The following is a 15890-nucleotide window of genomic DNA, read 5'->3' on the forward strand; positions in this document are numbered from 1 at the left end:
AAACCTTCTATGTACTGGGGCAGGCCTCAGCCCTGACACAAGGGGTGTTTGTTTCATATTTTATATTTTTTATTGACCAAATGAGGTAGGCTGCGGTTCTTCAGCACAACCTAAAACAATTGTGGAAACCCAGTTTAAGAAAGCTGCACGATATCAGTAGCAAGGCCAAATTGGAACTTAGACAAAAACATATTAAATATACCCTCCTGTATTTTAGTCATTTGAATTTGGAAGGAGAATTTTTCTCTATAAAAGAAAACTATGTGAAAACCCAAGTTACCTGAAAGGTTCTATCAAAATAAGGTGAGAAAAAGGTGACTTCATTTTATTTTTCAATGGAAACCACACCATAGATACCAAAATGAGATCCGGTAAGAAAAATATTCAGTAAGGGCCACTGGATATGAAAGGTGTTCTATGCTAGATAACTCAACGCTTGTTGTATGGTGATAAGGGTGATACATTAAGGCAGTTATCAAGTTCAACATGTACAGTTCGAACAAGGACTATGAACAGAAAATGTGTGTGCGTGACATCATGAAGAATATATGTAAATTAGTCTAACCACTTGTCCAATTGTGACGAAACCTGCTAAAGACTAGCATTGGCACTTGGTGAGTGTATTATAATATGAGGGGTATTTGGAGGCTGTCTGTCCGACCATATGTCTGTGTGTCACAAGTTTACAAATATCTGAAGAACCACTTATCCACTGATGATAAAACTTGGAAAGACAATTCTTTAGCACAAAATATTATAATTATCAGAACCTGGGGCTATGTAGAGACACCTGTCTATTTGTCTGTAACTCAAACTTACATTTTGACATGTGCACACAGGAGGTCAAGGTGATCTACTTCGTCATGCTGCTGAGAGCTCTAGTTTTGAATTTGCAGCCGTGGCAGGGGATGGACTGTTTCATTTCCTATTAAATACTGTGCAAATCCTAGTTTAATACAGGAGTCATACATATTCCTACATAAGAGATTACTACAGCCATCACATAAAGCATTTTGTGGAATGGGTTGGAAGTAAGATTCACAGTGGAGGTCATTTCATTATTATGTGATGAATTGTATCTTAGACCTAGAACAAAACAGTTGAATTATATAATGAAATGGGGTAGATTCACAAAGCTATTTATGATTTTATCAGCTGGCACATACACATCAAATAAAGAGAGAAACAATCCGCTCGTGAATTTTAAGATGTGAGTAGTTTGAAGTCCTTTCTTACTCCTTTCAGAACTGTAAATAGTGTTTTGGTCCATTCGGACAAAAATAATACTTGTGACAATTTGGAGTAAATAGTTTTGAGAATCTACCACAGTGTTTCTTAACCACATTCAATTTCTCATTTTAACATGGAATTCTCTTGTTTGAAAAAAAAAAAAAAGCCCTATGCATATAAAAACAGCCATACACACACACACACACAGAGTATATACTGTATACAGGGTCCTCCTGCTGCAAAGCCAGTATGAACTTTACAGCTGAGTTTGAAGGTGATTTATTGTCCCTATGTGCTATGAATAATGATCACACTGTTTCACAGTGCAGGATGGAATTGCATACTGCACAATTCACGTGCTTCACAATGAGCATTTTTTTAAACTAGGTTACTAGGTTGAATCTGGATTCAATTAAGGTGCATAGTTTGTCTATGTATATCAGCTTTTGCCAGTATTTTGTATGATACTACCTTGTTTCGTACTCAGTTAGGATGCGTTAACAAGGCGAAACCAAAAGCATGTATAAACTAAAGAAAAAAGATATGTACTCGGGGCAGCACCTAATAGTGGACCTCAGGAACTGATAGCTGATTAATCCTACCCTTCCATTTCAAAGCAGCAGGTGCTACAAAGTAAGGTTTTTGTGTGTTTAATACATATACTAGTAGCAAACCGGCAATGTCAATATTTGAATTGTATTCAGATGTTTGAATTAAATGGAAAGTAATTGTGAAGTGTATGGGTTCATGTGGACTGAAGATTACAGTTATTGTACTCACTCGTTGTAGTGTAAAGTAGCTTGAAATGATGTAAGTGGCAGGTTTTTTTTTTGAACATATATCGGAAATGCCCATACTACAAAAAAGGTTTATACCATGTAAGGTATGCAAACTGTTTTCTGTAACCTAATACCTTCATTTGTTTGCTGGGACAAAATACTGTTTTACCGTGGTCCATATTTTCAAAGTGTTTACTCCAATCTTTAATTAACTCCTATTGTTTAAAAAGAAAAACACAATTTGACTTTACACAACTAGTATCAGACCTCTAAGTAATGTAACTGCAGGTTTCTTAAGCTGTTTGTTTCTCTAGTTTGTATGATGCTGCTGAATTTTCATCTTTCAATCATTTCTTAAAACAAACTCACCTTGACTATCATTTTACATATGAATGGTTTTTTATTTTCATAAAACACTATCACAACACTACCAGTTATGCTCTTGTCACCGCTGACAGGAAGAATGGATTACATGTAGATAGATACAGTACCTATGTTTAAAACGTTATAATAGAGATGGTAATTAAAGGAATCCAATCTTGTTTATAACAGCTATTATGTATTCTTTTTGCTGTTAGGGTCTAGCTTACAGTTTACAATAAATGTTTTCTTTGGCATTAAATGCTGTTAATTAATTACAAATAAACAGCGTGTGTTTCCAGAGCTCACAGGTGTATGCTGCAGTTCAAAATAGAAAACAGAACATGTACCAAGATAAATGAAAAAATGAAAAGATGAAAGTCCCTGCTAACTGTTATGAATAATACTCTCTTCACAGTGTTGGGCTGCAGCTTGTTTTGCTTGGTATTTCAATCTACTACCCATACTTCAACAGCTGATGTATATGTTTACTTATTATAATGACTGCATTAGGACATAACATCAAAATACTCTTGTTATGGCACAGGTGATAAGCAGAGGTACTGCGCAATTTATGATAAAATCATGACATTTTCTACAGTGTTTCTGCATACCCTAAGGTTTATTTTCAGATGTGGAGCCATCTTGGATTTGACCTCTGACGATCTTGAGAGGTCAAGACCTTCGACAATAATAATTTGCTGTTTTAGAACCATGTATCATAATAACATGATCATCAACTCCCTAAGTTACACAATTTTTATGTGGGTTTCTGTGCCTGCAGACATCTACAGATTATTTTCAAAGGTGATGTTTGACATGCATTTAAATTGAGAGGTCAATGACCTCGAACAGTACTGTTACAATTGTCTGTACCCTGCATCATAACACATATGTTTAAATGAAAAAATAAACTACTTTTATGATGGTGTTGGTCTGTCCCACAGAGTTTATATTGTTGTCATAATGATGTAGAAGCTGACATATGTTTATCACAGTAATGGCCACGAGAGGTCAATCACTATTTTCAACGACAATTTACTGCGACAATGTGCAGTAAGGTAACCTAGAAGTACAAAATGGAATTAAATATTTTGAGAACACACAAAATATCTTTTTTAAAATACAAAAAATATATTTTGAGGACATAAAAAACTAATTAGGAGCTTTGTGTGCTTTGTCAGATGGAAAATGGGGAAGTTTTGCAGTGTCCAGCTAAATAAACCAAGGCACTCATATTAGCGGCTACAAATCATTAGCAGGTCACCTCGGTAAGTTTCAGGAATTTGGGCACATGCCAATGGATGTTGACCCTGAAAGAATCCAGAGAAGAACAGAAGACAAGTTCTTCATCAGCTGTGCAAACACATTCAAGCCATAGCAACATTGACCTCACAGAGCCCATATGCTTCCTCTGTGATGAGCCCGCTGGCTCTGCAAGACTCCACCAAGCTTCCACCTATAACATTGGTTTGAGGGTTAGGAGATGTACAATGGAACTACAAGACACTGCTCTGCTGGCCAAGCTTGCACCTGAGGATATGATTGCCCTTGAGGCTAAACACCACCTGAAATGCCTTGTGAAACTCTGCAATAGAGTAGCTGACAGCACAGGTGCTGATGAGGATCCCCATCTCCACGGCATTGCATTCGCAGAGTCAGTGGACTACATGGAAGACTGCTGAATGGAAGAATCTGTTTCCCCAAGTCTTCCAGCTAGCTGATCTGGCACACATGTACAAGACCCATCAATCAGATTACTACCTGACAGTCAGATTACTATCTGTGTTTCCTGATCTAAGGGCACATTCACAGGGGAGAGGTGTACTTCTCACATTTGATGACAACATTTGTGGAGCTCTTAGGAAGGCTTTTGACCATGATAGTGATGCAGTGCATTTGGCATGAGCAGCACAAGTCCTGCACAGAGAAATGTTCAACAGAAAGTTCTTATTTGATGGGTCATTCAAGCACGGATCCCAGCAAGATGTGTACCACCAACCCTGTTGGCTCTTGTGAACATGATACAGGAGATTCTAGACATCAAGCATCAAACTCAGTTTGTTATTACATCCAGCACAACAGAAGCAACTGTTCTCTCAGAAGTCCAAGGAGCCTGGAGAACATACCACCAGCACAGGCAGCACTCAAGCAGCACATCAAACAGGCCAGCTACCAAGCCAACTGCTGGAAAGAGGCCTTAACTCCTGACCCTGAACTTCCAAGCCCATCAGACTGGGAAGAGAAGGACAGCGAATGGTGGCAACCACTGTGGACCACCCTTCATGAGGCATCACAGTCATGCGTCAAGGCCGCCCTCAAGTGCATTACCCTCTGCTCCTGTTCTGGAGAATGTTAACACTAAGCTAGGATGCAGATCAGTACTCAGATCTACCAGTTCCTAATCTAATAAGAATCTGTGTGACATCTAATGTACATGTATACACCAAATTTATAATAACATGGTTTATTTCTCGCATTCATTACAACTTCCCAATTGGACAGCACATTTGAGCCCTGAATGAGGTCATTGACTTCTCAAGGTAAACAGAAGTGATTTCACATATGAAAATAGTGTTCCAGGATACAGAAATGCACATAAATCTATGTAGTTTAGGAAGTTATGATCATGTTGTTATGAAACATGGTGTTAAAATAGTAAATGATCATTGTCCAAGGTCATTGACCTCTCACGGTCGTCAGAGCTCATCCAAGATGGCGCCACATCTGAAAACAAACCATAGGGTATGTATAAACACTGTGGAAAATGCCATGTCGCCATCTGCTTTTTTCCACACTGCCATTACAGAACTACAGCATCGGAGGACCACGCAGTTCTGAATTGCACACAGGCAGGCCTGCCGGTGCCGGGCCAGCCATAGGGGTCACTGGTGCGCGGTGAGCCAAGGATTCCCCAGCTGACCTAAACCCTCCCTGCCCAGGCAGAGCTTGGTCAATTGTGCGCCGGCCATGGTCAGCAGTGGTATAGCCTGGATTCTAACTGGCAATCTCCAATCTACAGGGTGCATTCTGCACTCTGGGTGGAGTTAGTACCTTTACTGGTTCTTTGAAATTCTATCATTGCTCATGCCCAGTGAGTGCACGATTCAAGATATTTATGTCTCCATGTAAACGTGGAATAATAGTGGAAAATTCAATTCCACTTGCATGTAAAAAACATATTCAAAAAACTGTTTTGGAATACTCCATTCTCAATACTCAATATTTTGTGCATGTAAACATACTGACACAAGACCAGTAAAATTGTATGAGGGCTGAAGGATGCCCTGACTAAAGGGACAGGTACAACCGTTCATAATGTGTGCGTCACAACTCTGCTTCATGTATGGTTTAGATTGGGGAGGCTTATCTTGGTATAAATTCATTAAACATTCTGAAATGTGTACTATCCTGTCCATATGGTAACTACAAACTAACCCTACTTCAGTTACTTTTACAGTTACTGGCTTCCAACAGTTACTTAGAATTGTGTTGTCCTTTATTGTTATTTTAAACCTGTAATATCTGTAATTTAATTTATTTTAATTTTTTTTTACATTATCAATGTTTTGCTTTCTTTCAGTTTTACCTTTTTAAAGCTAGACATTCTATTGTAATTGCAGTGGAGCTTCCTGATTGGTGGGTAAAAGTTATATGGTTTCTAAAATTAAAATGCGCAGAAGGCTTAAAAAACATTTGACAATTGACACATGTGATTACATTTATTCTCTGGGTTTTTTTTTTTCAATTTTAGAATCAATTTGTTGTAGGGTGAGAAATGAAAGTACTACATCCTCCACACTCCCCACTTCAAATCATGTGCTTTTATCTCCCCCGAGCCATTCTTAATGCAGACCGCTACTTGGCTTTCAGAGTAAACCTTCCTCTGCAAGATGTGATGATGTAGTGCCCTCATGCCTCACTGCTGAATATAAAAAGGTACTGGAAATGCATGCTGCTTTACTACTAGAATCATCCAAGGTGGCAGCCTGGAGATATGTCTCTCATCCTTAAAACCTTTGAAGTCAGATCACTATCCAGTTTACTATTAAATACAGCTTCCCTGCCGCATGTGGTTTTGAGAATTTTGGCTGTATCTGAAACACCTGAGGGTTTGCACAGTATAAGAAGCGTTTGGCTTTAGTATCCTGTAACAGTAGCTACAGTAAGTGGCACAGGTATGTGTCTGCCTCTTATGGTAATTCGAGCGTTGGAAATGTGAGACCTAGCTTTGTTCTTGATTAAAAAGGAACTTATTTCATATCTCTTCTCCTGGTAAAGTTTGCTTACGAGGGGATGGAGTATTAATAGAGATGCATTGCTTTCTTAATTGAGAAGGAGGATTATACTGTATTTTTAATGTGTAACTGTGACAGGGCTGCATATGTAACTGTGTATACATTTGTTGTAAATATTTGTATTTAAAAGTAGGTTTAGTTTAAATCACTGCATGGTGTGTGAGTTCCTAGCCAACAGGCAGACAAGCCAGCCATGTGAGAATGCAGCAGTACTGGTTAGTCTGACCTGATTGCAGGGAGCATGAAAGCATGTGCTGAATTTCCAGGTTCTAATGGATGTATTTATTGCCTGTTAGGGCTGGCCACATATAAATGAGGCTCTTAGAGACAGCTCTGAGGGTTCAGTTTGATGAAGGATTGAAGCACTAGGCTGTGCTCTCTGTCCCTGCACTGAAATAGTTGTGGGGCTGTTTTATTTTGGAGCTGTGTTTGTGTAACTATTTTGTTTATTTGGTTTAATTGTTAAATAAAAGTGTGCAGAAAAAGCACCTAAATTGCAATCTTCTGTCACATGTGTTATACCCACCAGTACCCTTCCATAGTGACCCACTCATGCAAGTAGATGCTGGTAGAATTTCTTTAATACACATGGCAGTGAGTAAGGGGTGACCCTCAGAGAGGGATGTTAAACTGGATTCAGAGAGGTATGTTAAGGTGGATTCAGAGAGGAATGTTAAGGTGAATTCAGAGAGGGATGTTAAGGTGAATTCAGAGAGGGATGTTAAACTGGATTCAGAGAGGCATGTTAAACTGGATTCAGAGAGGTATGTTATGCTGGATTCAGAGAGGAATGTTAAGCTGGATTCAGAGAGGGATGTTAAACTGGATTCAGAGAGGCATGTTAAACTGGATTCAGAGAGGAATGTTAAGGTGAATTCAGAGAGGGATGTTAAGCTGGATTCAGAGAGGGATGTTAAGATGGATTCAGAGAGGAATGTTAAGCTAGATGCAGAGATGTATAACACGCTGGATTCAGAGAGGTATGTTATGCTGGATACAACAATTTGATTTGACCTGTTTTAAGGCCTCTGTAGTTGGAAGATTAAAATAGTGGCTCAGTGGTATAATTCCTCTAAAATTGGGTGGCATACTTTTCATGGCATTAATGATACCTGCTGCAGATTGGTAGAAGATGTGGCTAGCTAAACAAGACCAGTAAATATTTCATAAATCTTATTGTCTCCTGCAAACAGATATGCTGTACATTTATAATGAATCCTAAAAAAATCCAAGGAGACTTGCCTTTAAAGCATTGTTTGGACTGCTTTAAGGCAGGGGAAATGCAGTGTGTGGAAGTTCATGCTGCTACTGACTGTAAAGTACCAGCTTCAGTGAGAAACCTGCACAAAATTAACACATAAACAAAAATTAAAATGACACACGTCATTATTATTTTAAATAAGCAATGTTATGGTACCAAGTCTTTCAAAAGTAAAACTGTAATGTGTAATCAATGCAGAAACAAACAGCAGTAATTAAATAATAAGTGAAAGTATGTCATTAATCTACAGCTCTTTGACAGCAGTGCAAACCAATGTACCCCTTACTGCAGACCAAATAATCATGATGTTGAATAAGATATTAATCCACTCCCCACAAGATATACTCACCTGGGTTTGTACTGTGCAGGTAATGCATATTTCAGTGCTGTCCTGGGTTTGTACTGTGCAAGTAATGCATGTTTCAGTTTTGTTCTGGGTTTGTACTGTGCAGGCAATGCATGTTTCAGTGTTGTCCTGTGTTTGTACTGTGCAGATAATGCATGTTTCAGTGTTGTCCTGTGTTTGTACTGTGCAGATAATGCATGTTTCAGCGCTGCCCTGGGTTTGTACTGTGCAAATAATGCATGTTTCAGTGCTGACCTGGGTTTGTACTGTGGGGATAATGCATGTTTCAGCACTGTCCTGGGTTTGTACTGTGCAGGTAATGCATGTTTTAGCACTGTCCTGGGTTTGTACTGTGGGGATAATGCATGTTTCAGCACTGTCCTGGGTTTGTAATGTGCAGGTAATGCATGTTTCAGCACTGTCCTGGGTTTGTACTGTGCAGGTAATGCATGTTTCAGTACTGTCCTGGGTTTGTACTGTGCAGGTAATGCATGTTTCAGCACTGTCCTGGGTTTGCACTGTGCAGTTAATGCATGTTTCAGTGCTGACCCAGGTTTGCTCCCAACTTTGCACACACACCCCCACCCCCCCCCCCCCCCCCCCCCCATTTCTGAAATGACATACCAGCTGTCCCACCAACATTTGTAAATACATTTAACATTTTAATCTTGGGGTATATACAGTACTTGCCCCATACATGAGGTAAATTGCAACAATATAGGGGGCAACACATTGTAACAATCTTGTATATCATTGTTCATATCAATCAAAATGTAGTTTCATCAGGTAAAACTATAGCGTTTGTGAGACAAAAATCACTTTGATTGTGCTGAATCTGTGACTCTTGAGAGTGCTGTATCTTTGACCATTTATATGTGACTCTTGATAGTAACGTATCTGTGACTCTTAGTAGTGCTATATCTGTGACTCTCGATAGTACTGTATCTGTGACCCTTTATCTGTGACTCTTGTTAGTGCTGTATCTGTGACTCTTGTTAGTGCTGTATCTGTGACTCTTGATAGTGCTGTATCTGTGACACTTGATAGGGTTGTATCTGTGACTGTTCTGTTCTCTGTACTTATAACAATGCCTAGTTATTGCTTACAACAGCCAGCATACCAATTATGTGAAACAGCCCGAAGATTCAAAACTACTGTTCTATTACTCTGTATTCAATTATACATCACAGCACAGTACAAATTCCACAAAAGTCAATAAAGAAAGTGCAGGGATCCAGTAAAATATAAAGTATAATTAATAATTTGTTTTTAAATCTTCTTGTGTGAAGACAGATGATGTCTTAAAATGAAATCCTAAGGGGGCGCAATTATAAAAGTGATCCTGTGTTTTTAAAAACCTTCTGTATTTCTAGCAACTTTTTGGTTATTGCTGTTGAATAACACAGTTTTATCAATTTCATTTTATTATGGGCACTTTCAATAACTCATATCTCAGAAAACATTAGTGTTACAGATTTTTAGGGTTATATAAACATCTGCCCTTGACTCCATATGGCTGATATTTTGGAGGCATGTGATTACAACCCAGTTTCTCAGAAACGTCAGGTTCAGTGGCCAAGAGTTGCGTTGCACAGTGAAGAACTTATCTGAAGCTGCAGAAAGAAGCAGCAACTGGCTGTGGTTGAGACAGAAAGATTCTGGATGGGGATTTCAAGCACAATAGAAAGAAAGTAACACTGATATACAGGTAAGTAAGCTTGGCTGAGCTGAGTGGGGGATGGAGGGGATTGATGCTGGGATGCCAGAATTACTATTGAGCCCTCTTGAGGTGTTGTGGGCTAGTCAACGAAACACCGAGGATGGAAGGTGCCCACTTGAAGACCCCAGAGATGTATCCTACTTAGCTCAATCCAGACGGTTGTCATCTGATGCGCTAGGGAGACAGCACTGGGTTGATCCCTGGAGCCAGCATTGCAGACGTTGTGTGTGCTGATGTGCTGGGGAGGCAAAATGAGCTGATCCCTGGAGCCTGCATTACACTTCAGCAATCAACACCAGACAGAAGCATATTTACATCATCAGATGGAAAATAACGCAAATGGATGGAGATGCAGATGGATCACATTAGTTTACTGCAAAGCTACGTCTTAGTTGGTGCTTATCTTGGCGAGAACCGAGTTCAAATCAGCATGAAGTTCAACATCTACTCTCATGTAATGGAAATCAATCTTAATCTTATTTTTAGGAGGTAAGGCTTTGACATGTGTATACGATAGCTGATTCCAGGTTATTAGCTGTAATATTTATCTAATAAGCACAAATACTCTACAACATGCAAAGCTTGCAATCACAATCATATTTAAACAACTGTATTTACATTGCTTCCTCTTTATAATGCTGCTGTCTGGAGCCATAGGTATGAGAGTACAATTTCTGTTCCTCCTTATAACGAGATCACAAGTACTACTGTAATGGCATTATGGGGCAATTAAAGTAAATTAATCTAATTTGGTTTATATTGTAGAAAGACATTATGATTAACTGTAACCTAGCAACTGGCAAGGGTTATTATTGATGGGTGGGAGTTTAGGAAAAAAAGTGCTACTAGTGCGTATAATAGTGAAAATGACTTCTAGTCAAAACAAGTTTCTTTTAGTATTTTTAAATGTTTTTTGACCTCATAAGTTATCAAGCAGCACACATAGTGTAATACCTTACATTTGGTTCACAGTACCATCCAATACAATTCCTATTGCCACTGAAGTGTGCTTTAGCTAGTAACATATGGCAATGTTTTGTTTCCAGTTGCTAATAAAAATGAAAAAATGTTTTTGTTATTCAACTGCAAATACGAATATAGAAATATAGGAAGTTGCTAAAAACAGTTCCTTTTATAAATACTGTATATCCGTTTATAGATATTAAGAACCATGTCAGTCATTTATTAGGGATTGACAAATGCTGACTGAACAAACTGCAAACAGAGAGTGCTAGGCAACAGATGCTGATCATTGTTACATTTGGAAGCTGTCAGTTAACATGCACAATACCTCATACACCACAGGTTCTATATGATCAGAAGATAGCTTGTTTGAATCCAGATCATTCTGAATTATTTGCTAGGCTCCCAGTCTTGAATTGGCCTTTGCATTTCCGTGGGTTAGGGAGGAAAATTGTGTTGCTTCAGTGACCCCTACTGGTGGAGACTAGTCTGATTGGGTTGAGCAGCTTTCAGACAATCGTTGACGAAGTTCATTGGCTTGCTATTTTGAATTGGGCAGTTTGAATTGGGTAGAAAAATAGGTAGAACACTGAGGTCAACCTAACCAGTGAGTTACGTAGCATATCATTTTTCAAAGTCCTGAGACTGTAGTCATACCCTGTACAACGTGATTTAAGGAATACACAACAGGTCGGGTGGAAATGTTATTGTGGTATTGAACTCAAAGGAAGTTTGTTTAAGAAATTAAAATGAACTTGTTAACCCAATATAGAAAGTTTAGTAACTGTTCTTATTATTTTCTCCAACATCCAGCAACATGCCTCGGGCTGTATAATCCTAACACCAAATGGTCTTTGATTTCCATGCTGCATCGAGTCATGTGAAGCTGTGATTACAGCTCAGCAGGCTCCAGCTTCTCTATAGGATTGTACAGCGTTTATGATTACCCAGATACTTCATTTTGAGGAAAGGGTTTGTTTTAAGCAATTTGAGATCATTCATGTAAATATCATGAAAGTGTGCAATAATTACCATTTAATGAAATTATTTGATCAGTTGCTTTACCACATGGCTGCCTGAGGGGGGCGCTGCTGCAAGCATGTATGTTGCATGTGAGCCATATATTACAACCTGCCTTATCAGCACGATTCTCCAACAAGGACCATCAGTACAGCATGGGGCGCATCTGCAACTTACTAATGGACAATCTGAATGCTTATTGGAGACCTCGCCTTTGCATGTGTGAGTGAGTAATGTGTGGATACCTCTCCTCTGCATGCTGTGAATGAGTAGTGTGTAGAGACCTCTCCTTTGCATGTTGTGTTAGTGAAGACACAGGTGTGTGTATATACTCTCAATATGAAAACCTGAAGACATAGGTGTGTGTGTATCCTCTCAATATGAAAACCTGAAGACACAGGTGTGTGTATCCTCTCAATATGATAACCTGAAGACAAAAGTGTGCGTGTATCCTCTCAATATGAAAACCTGAAGACACAGGTGTGTGTGTATCCTCTCAATATGAAAACCTTTAGACACAGATATGTGCGTAACCCCATATTATAAAAACTGAGAGACATAGCCGTGTGTGTACCTTCTCAATATGACAACCTGCTCCTCCTTAGGGTTTCAAATTGGACTGCACCAAAGTACTGATCCAAATATTTATTTTCTGAACTGTCTTTAAATATGTTTAACCTGCTTTCCATCAGAAAAAGTTAAAGTCCTATCCAACAGTCCCCTGGAGCCAAATACCCACCTGTGCAGAAACTCGGAGTCGCCAGCCCAGCCCAGCCTAGCCCAGCCCAGCCCAACCCAACAAGAACACCACCATACAACTGGCGCTGACTGTTAAACTTTCTGGGACATTTGACCTTAGCAGTCACTTCTAATTAAAGTATGTTACTGACTGAAAGCATGTCAGTCAATAGGGGAAGCAGCTAGTTGGGTAATGATAGGAAAGAACCCATTGAAGGGTCATATCTCTACTACATTCAATTTAAATTCTTTAGAGCTACTTTGGGTAAGGTTGCAAAAGCAAAACTAGAATGGAAATGTGAATAGTTTCATTATCCAAGTGTGAAATAAAATCCCTTCAGATCAAAAACCTCATGCATCCTCCGAGATATAACATGTTTTTTTCATTACAATTCTCAAACACATGGCACAGAATAAATCTTCCTATGCAATTAAATTGGCACTGATGTGTGTGTGTGGGTGTCATTCAATCACAACAGGGTGAAGGGAAGCATCACCTCTAAAGATTACATTGCTTCTGTCAACAGCTAAGCGAGCTGCATACTTGCTGCCACTGCTATTCAGTTTATTTTTTTCAGAATTAGTTATTACTTTATACTTTTACTTTATTATCTTGTATCTCAATCTCAATCTGTCCAGCCCTAGCTAAGTGATCTGTGAAGCTCCAGACAGCTTCAGGTGCTGCAAGATCAAAGTACAGTACATATGAAACAATGGTAAATAATATGAAACGATGTATATAGATCTATCTATCTATCTATCTATATATATATATATATATATAGATAGATAGATAGATAGATAGATAGATAGATAGATAGATAGATAGATATATATATATATATATATATATATATATATATATATATATATATATAGATAGAGAGAGAGAGAGAGAGAGAGAGAGAATTATAGTTCCTCGTACAAGTTAGAAAAACTTGTTGGAAAAGAGCTTCAAGGGTTTTGCTGTTTTCACCATGTTGCAGCGGCAAAACTAAATCACTTAGAATTTCCATCTGTACCAGTACCAAAAGTCGGAAACTTTCATAGTTCAAATGTGAAAAAAATAAGTAAATACCTCTTATACACAACGAGTCGTCAAACAAAGGTTCAATTGTTATTCTCCTTCTTCCTCTTCTTACTTTAAGAGTGTGTAACGACTTTTCAAACAGAAAAGCTAAATAACTGGACATCTACCAATCATGTGATTCCACATGTTGGTCAAAGTCAAAATAAACCAGGGAACGTAAGCAGTTTGATATCCACACCATTTATATTAAACAATGTATTTATGTTTTAAAACAGTACATATCGCACAAAAAAAGAAAAAAAATTTTGTTGGTTTTAGTTGTTAGTTAATTTACAACATAACATCCTTGAAGAATGCACAGTCTTAGCCCGCTGCACCATTGTGCTGTTGTTGAAAAGTGCTAATTTTTTAAGCTTACATTCATGCCTGACCAGCTTTTGTTGAAAACCTGAAGGTTCTGCTCAATTCTAGAAATGCTCTATTTCCTGTTTGAAAATATCCGTAGAATGGAATTGTACACAAGAGTGGCATGTAGCTTCCTTGTCTGAATCTCTGATAAATTGTAGTTCCTTGGGTAATTAAAAATAAATAAAGGAATAATTTATGAGGTAGAAATAAACTTGTAGCACATGTGGAGTAATGGCTAGAGCACTATGCTTTTGACTGGAAGGTCATGAGATCCATTCCAGGTGGAGGACACACTGCTGCTTTACTTAAATTGGTCCAGTAAAAAAAAACAACTCTATATATGAGTAATTGTATGAAAAAAAAATAACATTACAATTATAAGTTGGCCTGGATAAGGGTGTCTGCTAAGAAATAAAATAATAATTTCTAGGCCTGGCTGGTATAGGATGGGAGACCAGGTAATTTAAACCTTTCTTTGGTGCAGTTCAGGGTATACGTAGGTAAATACATTTATCCACTTTGAATTTGGGCAATATTTCGTTACCCAATTCTCATATAAGGGACACAGAGTTTAACTTCTACTCTCCTGAAATGTGCAAATCCTGTGTTAAAGACAATATATTTTAATGGCGAGCGTCTGTGTTGTGTTCAGTCTGAGAATGAGCGGAGCAAAGCAGTGTCAATTCTGTTCACCGCTCATAATATCCTCCGCTCTGCTCAGCTCTTTCTTTCATTCCACTCCACTCCTTGTGATTCCCGCTCCGCTCCCCTGCTCCAGACAAAATGGTATCATTCCCCATCGTGTTGCAAATGAAAAGATGTAATGTAGATTCAGAAAGGATTACCATTTAATTGTCCTTATTATTCGCATACCTTGACCTAAGCTATGACCAGCAAAGAAAAAAGTCGACAAAGTGCTCAGAGAAGTTAACTAATTGAATTTTAAGACGCTTTCTCATTATTTTTGTTTGGTACTGAAAACATGTGTACATTTCAAACTTTGCATATGATTCATATCAAATTAGCTTTACACAGGGCTTATTTGTATCCCAATATCTCATAGGGAAATCAAAGCAACCCACGAACGCATGAGTGAGTCGATGGGGCTTGAATGATCACCCTGTACTAGTGTATGAACAATCCTTAATTTAAGAGTGCAGAAAATATAAACCATGTTCACAGCGAATAACTGTATAAGAACAATAACCACAGACAGATGGGCACACACGCACACATGGATGATGTTTCTCACATTTTTATGTGGCACAAATGCAGCTCCACAATCGGGAAAATTTGTGGCATGACTTGAAGATTGCTGTCCATCAATGCTCCCCAAGGAACTTGACAGAGCTTGAACAGTTTTGTAAAGAAGAATGGTCAAATATTGCCAAATCTAGTTGTGCAAAGTTGGTAGAGACCTATCCTAACAAACTCAAAGCTGTAGTTGATGCCAAAGGTGCTTCCACCAAGTATTAACTCAGGGGGGTGGAGACTTATCCAATTATGATCTTTCAGTTTTGTATTTAATACATCATTTCTCAATAAAAACTTTTTTTTCCCTGAACAGTGTGGAGTATGGTGTGTAGATAAGTGAAAGAAAAATCCTCATTAAAATGCATGAAACTCTGAGGCACTGACATAACAATTAACTTTTAAATATTTAGCCGTGCTGTTTGAGAATAGGACTATACAGTGTATATCTTAGTGGTTATATATTTGTTTTAATTAGTCATGGCC

The sequence above is a fragment of the Polyodon spathula genome, chromosome 12, assembly GCF_017654505.1.
Source record: "Polyodon spathula isolate WHYD16114869_AA chromosome 12, ASM1765450v1, whole genome shotgun sequence".
Taxonomy (NCBI): domain Eukaryota; kingdom Metazoa; phylum Chordata; class Actinopteri; order Acipenseriformes; family Polyodontidae; genus Polyodon; species Polyodon spathula.